At 36.9% G+C, this 13,490-nt stretch overlaps 1 protein-coding gene across 1 annotated transcript in view; it reads right to left on the bottom strand.

Annotated features, from left to right (window-relative positions):
• Positions 1–6,150, bottom strand: part of LOC123563404 (rap guanine nucleotide exchange factor 6-like) — a 125,805-nt gene extending 119,655 nt beyond the window's left edge. The window contains exon 1 of the mRNA XM_045356164.2: positions 6,071–6,150. The gene's annotated coding sequence lies outside the window, so the exon portion shown is untranslated. The remainder of the gene's footprint in view (positions 1–6,070) is intronic.
• Between the last annotated feature and the right edge of the window lie 7,340 nt (positions 6,151–13,490).

The raw sequence follows: 13,490 nt of genomic DNA, 5'->3' as shown, positions 1-13,490 counted from the left end.
ATATTACGTAGTATAAAGCACTTTTATAGATTATGGTACTTTTCAATTTTTCCCATTTAAGACAATTTCCGAGAGCATTTTCCCAATTCCACTGGTGTTGGTGGCATTCCCAAAATGATGGAAAACAGGCTTGTTATACTCAGAACACCAACTGAGAGATCTTTTGATACCTTAATCTGAGAAGCAAGTGCCGTGTTATGCACTTATGCATTAAAGATACTTCTACAGTGCCTCCGTGGCCGAGTGGTTAGGTTGCTGACTTCAAATCACTTGCCTCTCATCGATGTGCCTCACTCCGGGCATTGAATTCTTCATGTGAGGAAGCCACCTAGCTGGCTTATGGAAGCTCGCCCGCTCGTGATGAAATAATGCACGTAGGGGCACCTGAGGTCTTCCTCAACCATCAAAGCTGGAAATCCCGTGGCTACCAAATTTAAGCTTGGGCTATCAATTTTCCGCAGATACAAGCCCGACCAGGCTACAAGTTTTTTCTAATGTGATTAAAAAAACATGCTAATTAAACGCATATAGCATCGTGATTTCATACTATCTCCATTAAATTAATAAATGCTTATTGTTCAAGAATGCATCAAGCATCATCCAGATTGAAGAACGCTTATTGAATTATTGATGCATCGTCCAGATTGAGGAAGGCTTACTGAATTATTGAAACTGAAACTGTACGAGCGTGCTCGATTGGATGTCAGAATCGTGAGGGAATCGAATTCAAACTGTTCCATAAATTCTTCAAAACCTGTGATTAAGTATTAGTCAGAACACAATCATGCAGTAGATCTTAAAATCTTTTCACAAATGCAAACCGATGCCGCTCACATTATCTGTTGGAAGGCGGTCACAGGACTGTTCCGATGTATTCAATTCCTGTTCTCCTTCTAGGAATCCCCAATCGAGCATGCCCTAACTTAAGTAAACAATATGGCGAATTTCTTGAAGTATTTTGGTGGTGCAAAACTGAGTTTGAAACGTACAGCCAAGAATAAATTGTTTGAAAACATGGCCAAACATATATATATATATGTCTTTTTTATTCCTTCAAACATAAACAGATGTCGGTGAAACTAAATGTTTTATGGAGCAAAAATTAGATACTTTATGGTGTTTAAGTTTGAGCTATTGAAATTAGTGTCTGGTTTGGAAAATTTCCTATCTGGTAGCCCAAATGGGCTAGTGGATTCAAATCCGAATTTTATACACTGTCAGTGCGATGTTAAACCCAACAAAATAAATAAATGAAGATCATGCCTAATGTTATTAAAACCCAACATGACAGGACATTGACAGTCAAAAGTTATCAGGCTGTCCCAAAATATCCTATTATTTGGACCTTTTAGTGTCGAGCCTAGTCCAAATAATAGGACGTTTCGGGATAGCTCGTGATTCTCGCTGTCCCCGTCACGTCCAAACTTATTCTGCATATTTCTGTTAGGAAATCCCCAATGAAATCTGTTGGGAACTTTTTCAGGTACTTGTTCAAATTATTTGTAATGATTACATCTCTGAAAATGCATTTATGTTGACATTAAAGCATAACAAGAGGGACATGAAGGCCCTATATCGCTCACCTGACCTATTGACCTAAAGATCATCAAGATTAACATTCTGACCAAGTTTAATTAAGATATGGTCATAAATGTGGCCTCTAAAGTGTAAACTAGCTTTTCCTTTGATTTTACCTGGTGACCTAGTTTTTGACCCAACATGACCCAGATTCAAACTAAATCTTGAGATCATCAAGATTACCACTCTGACCAAGTTTCATGAAGATATAGTCATAAATGTAGCCGCTACAGTGTTAACAAGCTTTTCCTTTGATTTGACTCAGTGACCTAGTTTTTGATCCTACATGACCCAGATTTGAACTGGAACTTGAGATCATCAAGATTACCATTCCAACCAAGTTTCATGAAGATACAGTCATAAATGTGGCCTCTACAGTGTTAAGAAGCTTTTCCTTTAATTTGACCTGGTGACCTAGTTTTTGACCCCAGATGACCCAATGTCGAACTCGTCCAAGATTTTATTGAGGGTAACATTCTGACCAAGTTTCATTAAGATTGGGCCAAAATTGTGACCTCTAGAGTGTTAACAAGCTTAAAATTCCTTTAATTTGACCTGGTGACCTAGTTTTTGACCCCAGATGACCCAATATCGAACTTGTCCAAGATTCTATTGAGGATAACATCCTGACCAAGTTTCATTAAGATTGGGCCAAAATTGTGACCTCTAGAGTGTTAACAAGCTTTTCCTTTGATTTGACCCGATGAACTAGTTTTTGACCCCAGATGACCCAATATCGAACTCGTCCAAGATTTTATTGAGGATAACATTCTGACCAAGTTTCATTAAGATTGGGCCAAAATTGTGACCTCTAGAGTGTTAACAGTCAAATTATTGAAGACGACGATGGACGACGGACACAGGGTGATCACAAAAGCTCACCTTTGAGTACTTCGTGCTCAGGTGAGCTAAAAATTGCTGTATTTTCTATTTATTAGAACTGATAAGACAGTGATCGGGTGGGCAAATGCCAAACGTCCATATTTTTTTGTAAACAGTGATGTTTTTCTAACGGTGTAAACTTTCTTAAAATACAAATCTTCTTCTTCTTGTCGTTCGCATCTACACTGTCAGACCAGTAGCCTCTATGAAACTTGTGGTTTGCCGAAGATCCTCAATGCCTCCATACAGTTTCTGGTGGATTGAGGTATCTATCGGCCAAGTTGCAGCTCGCTTCTGGTCATGCCTTTTACATCTCTGAAGTATATGCTCCGCAGTCTGATCTTCTTCACCACATGGACAAGTTGGCGATGATGTCAGTCTGTATTTCTTGTACATGTGAGCATTGAGCTTGTTGTGCCCTGGACGGAGCCTGACCATCATCACTTATTCAGACCGATCAAGGAGATGAAAAGCATCTTCCTCCATCCTTGGTTTCGTTAGTGCCTTGATGATGGTGACTTTCTCCTTGTAACTCACAGGTTCTGTTGGTTGTTCTGACTGAGCTCCTAGCTTAGCTGGTTTGTCTGCCTCTTCATTGCCTGCAAGTCCACAATGGGATGTAATCCACTGAAGTGCTACTTTGCAGGTTATACTCAGGCTCTTCATTCTCCTTGCTAGCTGCGAAGCTTTATTGTTGATCAGAGCTTCCATGACAGACAGTGCATCTGTGAGAAAGACGACTGAGGAGCTTCTTCTGCCGAGTCTTCAACCACTGAGACGGACTTCAAGAGTGCTTCAGTCTCTGCCTTGTAATTGCTGCAGTGTTTTCCTGTGGCTGCATGTAATGTTTCTCTCTTGCCAGATGGGTATTGAATGATAACTCCTGCTCCTCCATCTTTGACGGCGCATGTGGCTGTTCCCTCTGTATAGACATGAGTCCATGATTCCGGAGGATAGTCTTCATTGATCACAGCAAGTGTGAGGCTCTTCCGAATGCCTTCATCCTCTTGCTTCCCACGGTCAAGACGAGGAACAGCAAGTCTCACAGTCACTGAGGACAGATCATTCGCTAGTAGGTTTATGATGTCTTCACTACCTAGGGGAGTCGTTGGTATGCTCAGCTCAGTTTTGAACTCTCGGCTGAGTTTCTTTGCCTCATGTACGAAGCTGCTACATTTGAGCCGATTCTTTGTGTAGCCATCTAGCTTGGCTTTAATGGGATGGTCTTGAAAAGACCTGAACTTCTCTGCTTGAAGCAGAACCTTTGCATGTCTTCTGTCTTGTAATGGCTGTGGGCCTGTTAGCTTCTCCATGAAGGAGATTGGTGTAGACTTTGTAGCACCTGTCATGATCCGCAATGCTTGGTTCTGAACCTTGTCTAAAGCCTGTTGGTTAGTTTTGGCAGTAGTGGACCAGGCAGTTGAGCTATACTCTAAATGGGGTCTCACTGTTCCCTGATATACTGTCTTGAGTATTTGCTCATTTGCTCCCCACGTTGTTCCAGCAAGTTTGCGCATCATGGCAAGCTTCCTACGGGCCTTCCCTTCTGCTTGACTAATGTGGGGCTTCCAGGTTAGCCGTTTGTCAAAGGTCACTCCAAGGTATTTTGCCTCGTCTGCTTTAATCAGCGAAGTATTTCCCATCTTGATTTTACCTGCCCTCTGCTTTGACGACAGGGAGAATAGTGTGGTGGACGATTTCTCTGTATTGATCCATACACACCAATCTTCAGCCCAAGCTGAAAGCTTGTTGATGGCTTTTTGCATCCTGTATTTGGCTGTAGTAGCATACAAATTACATCAATATTTTTTTTTATCAATGGAAAGGTTATAAAACACGAAATTTATTTATTACTTTTAATTATTATTTCGAAATAAAATGGATTAATTATGTAAGCTTAACTTACAGTGTTTTTCTAAAAGTTTTAAACATCGCTACGCCGCTATTAAAATTATATGTCATTTAAAACTAGGGGTGACCACTGAGGCCAATTTTTACTATTGCAATACTATTGATATTGCTGAAAAACTATTGTGATTATCGGATACTATTCTATTGCAGGTTACTATTGCGATACTATTGCAATAGTTATCGGCCACCATGTGTTATACAGTAAAACTGCCAACTGGCATTATGTGTAAGACACGGCACTGTTTATAATTTAATACACATTGAGATGTTTGTTTAACTGAAATGGACAGAAATAAATTTAACATTAAATATTTTTAACATTTTTTTCTATTTCTTGCCTCCCGTAAGTAAAACAATAAACCTAGGCAAGGTATACTCAAACGAATCGGCCATTTTGTTGCATATGTCAACGCGTTTAATAACCCAAAGCATCGAAAAAGACGAAATTTGACGGATCGGACTAAGGTGTACCAACACTAAATGAAGGGCCCTACTAAACAGTTTGCTATATCATACAAGTAGCCTACTTTCTGCATGTCCATAGTACTTTTTTCTCATTTAAGATTAACAGGTTATTTAAATATATTTAATCAAAGTTTCTAAGAAACTAAATTTATTAATTATCTCCCAGACTTCTCAGTCCTTTATGGTAACTACTAGTTTAATTCCGTGAGGGTAATTATTGTAATGGAGACGTAAATATTTTCCGAGGCGCAAATGAAAGCTGGCTCAGTTTCTTGGTTTATAAATTATTAATTATTTCTGTATTTACTAAAATTTCAAAAATATTGAAACTATCGATTGTTGAAGGAACTATCAGTGATTGTTATTGGATTATGACTTTTCTATCGATGCATACTATCAGCACACTCAGTATCGCAATGCATCAATATTTCGATGTATCGTTACACCCCTATTTAAAACGGTTAGTCATTTGAGAAACATATCTAAATACGAAAATTGTAAGTATTTCAAAGCTTTTTGAATTTTGAAAATCCATAAATGAGCGAAAAAGTTATTAAAATTTAAAAATTCTTATCCCATACACAATGTAAAAACATTTGTTTTGCCAACTACCACTCCAGATAACAAATGTTTATGCGTGACGTCACGGTCATCTCTCCTATACTTTGTACATGTACCAGAAAACGTTCCCAACTGATTTTAATTGGAGATTTCCTAACAGAAATATGCAGAAAAAGTTTGGATGTGACGGAGACAGCAACAATCAAAAGTTATCACACTGTCCCGAAACATCCATTATTTGGACTACATTAAAGTTACTGTGGTCTGACTGGAACGTAAGTGTCTACATGATACATCCTTCAAAATAGTTAGACAGTAAAGATTATGCAACCTTGGTTGTGAGTTCAAGTCAGCAAAATTCATATGTGTGGGGTAGCTAAATTTATGATAAATAATAACAATAGCACCAGCAAAATTTCAGTTCACTATAAGATTTCTTAAGACTAGCATAGAATATGCAGACTGCAAAGATATCTTGGCTGTTTTGTAAAAAAGAGGAAAACACTATCAACAAGTGATTTTCTTTCATTTTTACACAACACGCAAAAAGTGGACACAACTGTCATTATCTCTCCACTTGAAAGTACTTAAGCAGTTTCTCTTGAACTGTGTACTTGAAAGGCTATGGTTTACATTCAAATGACATAGGAAATAAACACTTAAGTTTACTCACAAGACTCAATTGCTCTCAATAACTTCCATGTTTATTTCCAAAACGAGGTAATGACTTCTCGCTTTTCATTGGTCAATTTTCACATTTCACCGGTGCGCGCCCTGGATGACTAAGCAGTGGATCAAACTGAATACAAAAAGACGGAATGGTAGGAAATTGAAAATGAAAAGTGCGGAACGGACATGGCTTTTACACTCGCTAATCATATTAATTATGATCATAGAAACCAGTTAAAAAGAAATTTGTCTCTTTCGGGTGAATATTTGAAAATAATGATTTATTAAAAATTATAAATTTCATATTCTTCTAATAAACTTTTGTATTATAGATACCGGAACTTACATAATCCTGTTATCCTAAACACAGACTATTACAATTCTTTTAAATGTCTTTATTGTTGTCAAATGACGCTGTTTTTAGGAAGGAAGAATGGGGCCAAATCTTGGCCCACTAATACAGCTATGGTAAACCTCTCAAATTTATAGCCAAGGCCTCACCAAATTAAAAAGTTGTTCATCGGATTTGCCGCTCGTATATTTTCAGAAACACAAAAAAAATATTTTTTTTTGTTTTTGGCTTGCGCTCGCCCCATTGAAAAAAATCAATCCAAAATTTTTTGCTGCGCTACTTTTTACGGACATAAAAGTGTATAAATGCTTATAATTTCAGTCCTAGATTGTTCTCAAATGGATTTTAATCAAAATAAATACATACTACGCACACATCGTCTATAATAAATCATAACATTTATATTTAGTTGCATTAAAGTTGTTTCCCCTTTATGCAATTACGCCATTTTCTTCAAATGTTTACCAAATTACATGCTACAAAAAATCGATTTATTTCATTGAAAACTGGATGAAGAAAAACATACTAATTTATTTGATAACATCAATCTACATTATTTTGGTAAGGGTAAATACTTATTGATGCATGTCACTTATCTGTTTTCTGTTTTTCCTTGCCAAATGATCAGCATTTGCATACGAAAGTTGATGGGATACGGAATTTACATTATGAGTTGTTTTCAGAACAGTTTCGATTTTCAAATTTTCCAATCATTTAGTAGACTAATGTTAATGCACGTTAATCTCCATTTTAGACTTTAATTGAGACTTTGTTTCAACAAATTTAATATGTTATGAAAGTTTAAAGTTAGAAAAAGAGCTGTACATAAGACATCATGCTCGACTTTTCTGAATCAGAGCTTTGCCAGTAAAAGGGGCATAATAGCCAGAAGCTTTGAAAGTACAGAGCTACTGGTCATTATATAAAACTTAATTAAAAATATTCTATGTTAAAAAGGGGTTTAACTCTGTCTAGATTCAGACTTAAGAATATTGTTTCTCCAGGTGTAGACTTTGACAGTAAATAACTGTTCTAAGTTTCAAATCAGAAGCTTTAATAGATCTAGTAACACTCGCATAGATATTTGATGTATCAAAAACTTTGTAAAGTCAGCTAAGAATGCTACATCAAGTCACATATGTGTGATAAGTATGGTGTAAGGTTATGCATTGTTGTTTATTACATATTTTCTAACAGCATTTTCAAAAGCATGCATTATTTGATTACAGTGTACTGTATGACAATGTTATTACCTTTTTTTCATGAGTTCGCTTTGTTGTGCGTCTGCAGGTCAGATTTTCTCAATCCCTGGGGACTTACTTTTTAATTTAAAAGGGCTATACATTCTATTTCAAGGTTTTATTAGTCAGTCGAGAGCCAAATGAAGACAAATATATTTCTTCGCTCTTCGCTCGCTCCTGATTTTCTCAAAAACCTAAAAAAATATTTAAATTATTTTTTCGCTCGCCGCCTCAATTTTTTCAGAAAAAAATCCGATGAACAAGTTATCAATTTGGTGTGGCCCAACATTGTTTTCCAAGTGTCAAGTTCTAGTCAGTGATTTTTTGAGAACGTAGTTGCAATGTATGTGAAAGACTGTGGAAGGGAGGGGAGATAAGCAACATATATACATATATGCTTTTCCATGCCTCAAAACTTGTGATCAAAAGTTACAGGCTGAACACAGTAATGATTTCTGTTCCAATATTTGCAAAATTCATGATAAAAATAATGACGGGGATCAAACTCCGGACCTCGCGCATGTGAAGAATGTAAACTAACCACTGGACCTAGGGGAACTGTGACATAATGAAGACAAAATTGTGAATATAAATAAATTTTGTTACGGCAGTGTGACGAGATTCATTTCACATTCACATTTATGTAATTATACTGGCTTTTCTACATTATTTATCGTAAAAGCATTTTTTTTTCATGATGTCATGTTTTCAACGATCCCACCACTTTTGACACAATTGTAACTATGGTCCCAAATGAATCAATAAGTATGTTATCTCTAAATAATTCTATAAGAGCATTATCAATGTATTATTGAGGGTGTAAGCTCCTATTTGGCATTCATTTTCAGAGTGATTCTGGAAAACTTTCACCCCAGCGGAAAGAATGAATCACGTGACATGGTGAGTGTACACATACTTTTTTGAGATCTGATACGAAGGTCCTGCAAAAAGTTCTATCATTGGGTTCGGATTTCTTAAGTGCTACGTTTTATCAAAATTATTCTTATTACAAACCTTCAAAGAATTCCCCCTTTACCGAAACACATTTTTGCAACCTTTTTACCCAGTCGCGAAAAGCAGATAAATGGTCTTCTTTTGGTATCTGTTTGAGACACTGATAAATGGCTCTGCCAAGAGAACTTCTGGACTTATATTTCTTTTCAGAAATCATTTTCTTAAGCCTTGGAAATAAAGAAAGTCACAGGGACTCAGGTGAGGTGAATAAGGTGGATGGTTTACAACTTCCAACTTTTCAGAAGCAAAAAAATACTTAAGATCCTCGCACTTGTGAGAGGAGGCGTTGTCGTGTATAAGATGGACTCCTTACCATCATTTGCTTGGTCGATTCTTATTGTAAAACTTTTTCACTTTCTTCAGTACAGAGTTCTTGTAGAATCGTCCAGTGACTGTATGACCAGATGGACAAGGCACTTGAACCACTGACCTACTAGAATAGAAGAAAATAGCGTACAACATCTTTTTCTTTATGGTTCTCTCGGCAATACAGGGACGTTTTTGATCTTTTCGCTTCCATTGCTTATTATCAACCCTTCTCTGTGGCTCAAGCATGTGTACCCAGATTTCGTCACCTGTTAGCAAGTTAGAAATAACCCGACTATCACAGCCTTTGTATGTGTTTAAATGTTCCCGGGCACATTTAAAGCATTGTTTCTTTTGCTCATCAGTGAGCAAATGAGGTACCCACCTAGCACAAACCTTTCTCAGGTCCAAACGCTTTTTCAGAATTGTTTGCACACTGCCTTCTGATATGGCAGTACAACTGGCTATATCTTTCACCGACAATCGCGCATCCTGTTCGACCACAGCTTTCTATCTTCCGTAACCGTCGAACCCCTTGCGGGGACGTAGACGTTTTGCGCGTCAAAATCATAAAGAGAAAGAATATATTTACAGCAGCGATGTTTGCATTGGTAACAGAGGTTTCAGACCTAACAGGACGGGTATACGGATAATTTCCCAGCTGTAAAATGCTTTAACTCACCTAAAACTGTGCGCATTGAAATTGCCTGAGGTCCATATATACCAAACAATTTATCAAATACCTGCTTTGAATCTATATCAAGCCTAATGCGGCATTTAATACAGCTAAGAATTTCAGTCCTTTGTCCATTTTACAATGTCACAAGTAAATTGGTCAGTGTATATGACTGCATGTATTTCAATTTGAAACAACTCGGTCATTTGAAAAGCAATTTGCTCGAAATAAACGGATATCGTTAGCTATTGGACACACCATTCAAATGCAATGAAGCGTTTAAAAATTACCTGGGATAAAACTACCATTAGTGACAGGACTTTTTGCAGGACCCTCGTAATTTTGAAAAAAAGAATATCATTTATTATGGGTTATTGTGTGTGTTGCACTGACTATAAAAGTATATTTTGTTAGAAGCATAATAAATCACAGAAAAAAAATCAGGTGAAAAAATGTATACACAAACTCGTATGTTGATATCAATGGCGACCGCATCAAATTGATGAGTTCTGCTCAACCCGGGGCTAGAGGGCGTGGACGGTAGCATCCATTTCCACTACCGTCCATGAACAGGCTCAATCAAACCGAGCCTGCAACATTTTCGTTTTTGTCGTGTTGAGCGACTTGTGAAGTTTCCACTTTTCTCTATTTTAGAAAAGCCGGTAAAAGCGAAAACAAAGGTTAAAAGTGGTAGATCAGAACCAAGTGGGATATTTCAGTATTGTCAAGCAAACAACATCAGCAATAAGTAATATTACTAAAGAGGAGTTTAAAGCATGAACAATAAACATGTCGCCTTTTTTGATATGATATATTGTGTAAACTCAGTCTGGACAAGAGTTTTAAAACGAGCGTTTAGGTATATTTGCTTTTTTCTTATTTTGAGGTAATCGAGATGGATAACTTGTTTTCTGATTGACACGACTTATTAATTAATTAGAGCTTCGCTGTGTTTTGATACAATTACATGGACACCAGATAATATTCATTGGGGGCAGTTAACCAAAATGGAAACGAAAAATTCTAGGCATTTTTAAAAAAATCTGAATGTACTCAGAGAGATCTTTCATTTCTTAATCTGAAACTTAATAAACAAGACATAGAGATGGAGCTTGTTAGGTATATACTCGTTTGGAAGTCAGGGTTTTTTTTTTAAGTTGAGAAAGAACTCTCCTGAAGTTCTGTGTTAACAAAAATGTCAAAGATAGAATAGGAATAGCCATGTAATACGAATGCAGTTTCCCCAAAACAAAACCCTGCAGGGATGTATGTATGGCAGTAATTAGAGAGATACGCAAACATACATAGACAAAATAAAACAGTTGAACAGCTAGTACAAAACAAATATATAAATGAACAAAGTAAGGCACCGCGTTTGAACGCAATAAACGGTCAGTGGCTTTAACATCATCGTTTCATTTAAACCGGTTAATTTAGCACAAACTCTTACTGTTAATCTCCACCATGGGCGGTGCAAATAAAAGTTGTCCCAGCCAGGTTAATCCCTAACATTCATAGGTACCACGTATAAATCACAGAAAATACTCGTGTAAAAATATACATTATGTATAAAATGAAAACCTGAAAAATCATGTACTTAATGACTATGAAGAAAGCAGAAAAATCGAGAGAAACATCGTTAAGATATCGACGAAACATGTCAGAAAAAAACAAAGACAAATATCAAACAGGGAATGCCACGTACCAAAATCGCAGCCTCCCCAAAACGAGAAGACCAATATTAAAAACGTCTCATTCTCGACGGGCTTTTATGGAGTCGTCCACCTGTACCATCTTAAGTTGTCATCAAAAAATTTTCATCCAGAAGGTTCAAATCAATATTCCTTTACAGAAGACATAGTTACACTGTGCAGTTTCAAAATATTTAATTCTTCATCACTCGATTTTCAGTAATGTTATTCTCTATACAGTCTGTTACAATGTCATGAATGTGTAATGTTTAGGTTTAATGTGACGTTTTGGTTTTAGAGGTGAACAAACAAAATGAAATCATGAACCATCTTGTAGAAGAAATGAGAGGGTACATCTTGAGTCGATCCTGTAATGAAGGGAATGGGGGTAGTGGGAGTAGTAGATCTTCCAGCATATTTGTAATACTTTTTTATTCTCTCAATATGTAGTTACCAGATCAAAATCTTGCAGCTTACGCTTCACTTTCCCAAACCGATTAATTTCTTTCATTTAATGGGCTCTCGAACTGCTGAGCTTCATTCGAGAGAACATCGAACAAGGGTAGTACTCTAATCTTCTGATGGTTTGGGAACAATCAGTTAGTTTGCTCTTAGGTATCAAAGTGAAGAATTTTCTTCTTAGTTAGTTTGGTGCTGTGTGAATCCGATTTTATGTCTTCAGAGAGTATGGATTCTACTTCACTAGTTTGGATAATGGTGATATCTAAAGAGTAAAATTTAAATGGTGTATTGTTGATGTTTATTAATAAAATCTGTAAAAAGATCCTTTGGAAGAATAACTTGCAACCAAGCAGAATAATAGCAGACTCGGGTTGATTGAGTCTGTTCATGAAAGGTAATGAAATCTGCAACACCTCTCACGTCCCCTAGCACCGGCTTAAGCAGACTCTTCTACCAATCTATTGAATGGACTCCATGGTCCCAAAGGAGCAGGAAATATAACAACACGGGGAGACCCTCCACAGCCGCCAAACGGCACTTAAAGATTGCTGTTGTGATAGTTAATAAAATCTGTAAAACGATCCTTTGGAAGCATAGCATGCAACTAAACAGAATAATAGCAGACTCGGTTACAGATCTCAGCGTTAAACTTTATTCATCAACTAATAGCCCATACATTTAAAACGTCATCTCTAGGGGTGTGATAGTTTTGGTGTGATTCTACTGTGCTGTAAAGAAGGCAATTGTCAGCTACCGTACAGTAACCTAACGTGTGATATAACTGTATTAGCGATAGCATGCCTGCGGCATAGGAAGAGTAAGAACCTAGCACCATTTCTTGGTGGTACGCTTTAGTCGTCAGTATCATTCACTCACAAGATTAACATTGTCGGAACTTTGGAGAAGTCAAGTATGACCATACCGACTTGCTGTCTGGCATCGCTGAAAAAGGTCATGTACTATTTATACATATTTGAGTTTCGCAAGAATATGAAGATCATAAACTGGAGAGAGGCAAGTGCCATGTTCTTTTACGAATTTATAGGTGTGTTTTGATCTTATAAATGAAAAGTATAGTAAAACATGTCTTATGCAGCCAGCCAAGGGAGTGGGGAAAAGTGGCTACTTACAGCAGAAGGCTGCTTAATGCAGTTTATTTATAGTATGAAAGACCATTTTTGGGAAATGAGACACTGGCTGCTTAAGACAGGTTGGCTGCTTAATAGAGTTGACCCCTAAAGCAGGATTTACTGTACATATTTTCTACCTTTTATATCACTATATTGTGGATTTATAATCAAAAGTTATGTTAAGGAATCTGCAGCCTCCCTTTTCAGATAAGCTTTCTTTACAATCGAGCTTTTTTAATTCAATTTAAACTGAAATATTATACTTCCTTCGATAGAGGATAGACTAAACCCACCTTACAAGACTTTAAAGACCGCACAGACTGATAAAACTGTCAGTACATCTGTTTACCAGAAATAAGGACATTTTCAGCTTTTCCGTATTTAATGATAGTAAATAAAATCTGTAAGATGACCCTTTCCGCTTGGAAGCACAGAATGCAGCTATATAAAATAATCGCAAACTCGATTTGATTGAGTCTGTTCTTGAGAGGTAATGAAACGTGCAAGACCCCCACCCGTAGAATTAGCTTATGTGGAACTCTATTATACGAT

This window comes from Mercenaria mercenaria, chromosome 2 (genome assembly GCF_021730395.1).
Source record: "Mercenaria mercenaria strain notata chromosome 2, MADL_Memer_1, whole genome shotgun sequence".
Taxonomy (NCBI): Eukaryota; Metazoa; Mollusca; class Bivalvia; order Venerida; family Veneridae; genus Mercenaria; species Mercenaria mercenaria.
This window is presented reverse-complemented; position numbering and strand designations above follow the sequence as displayed.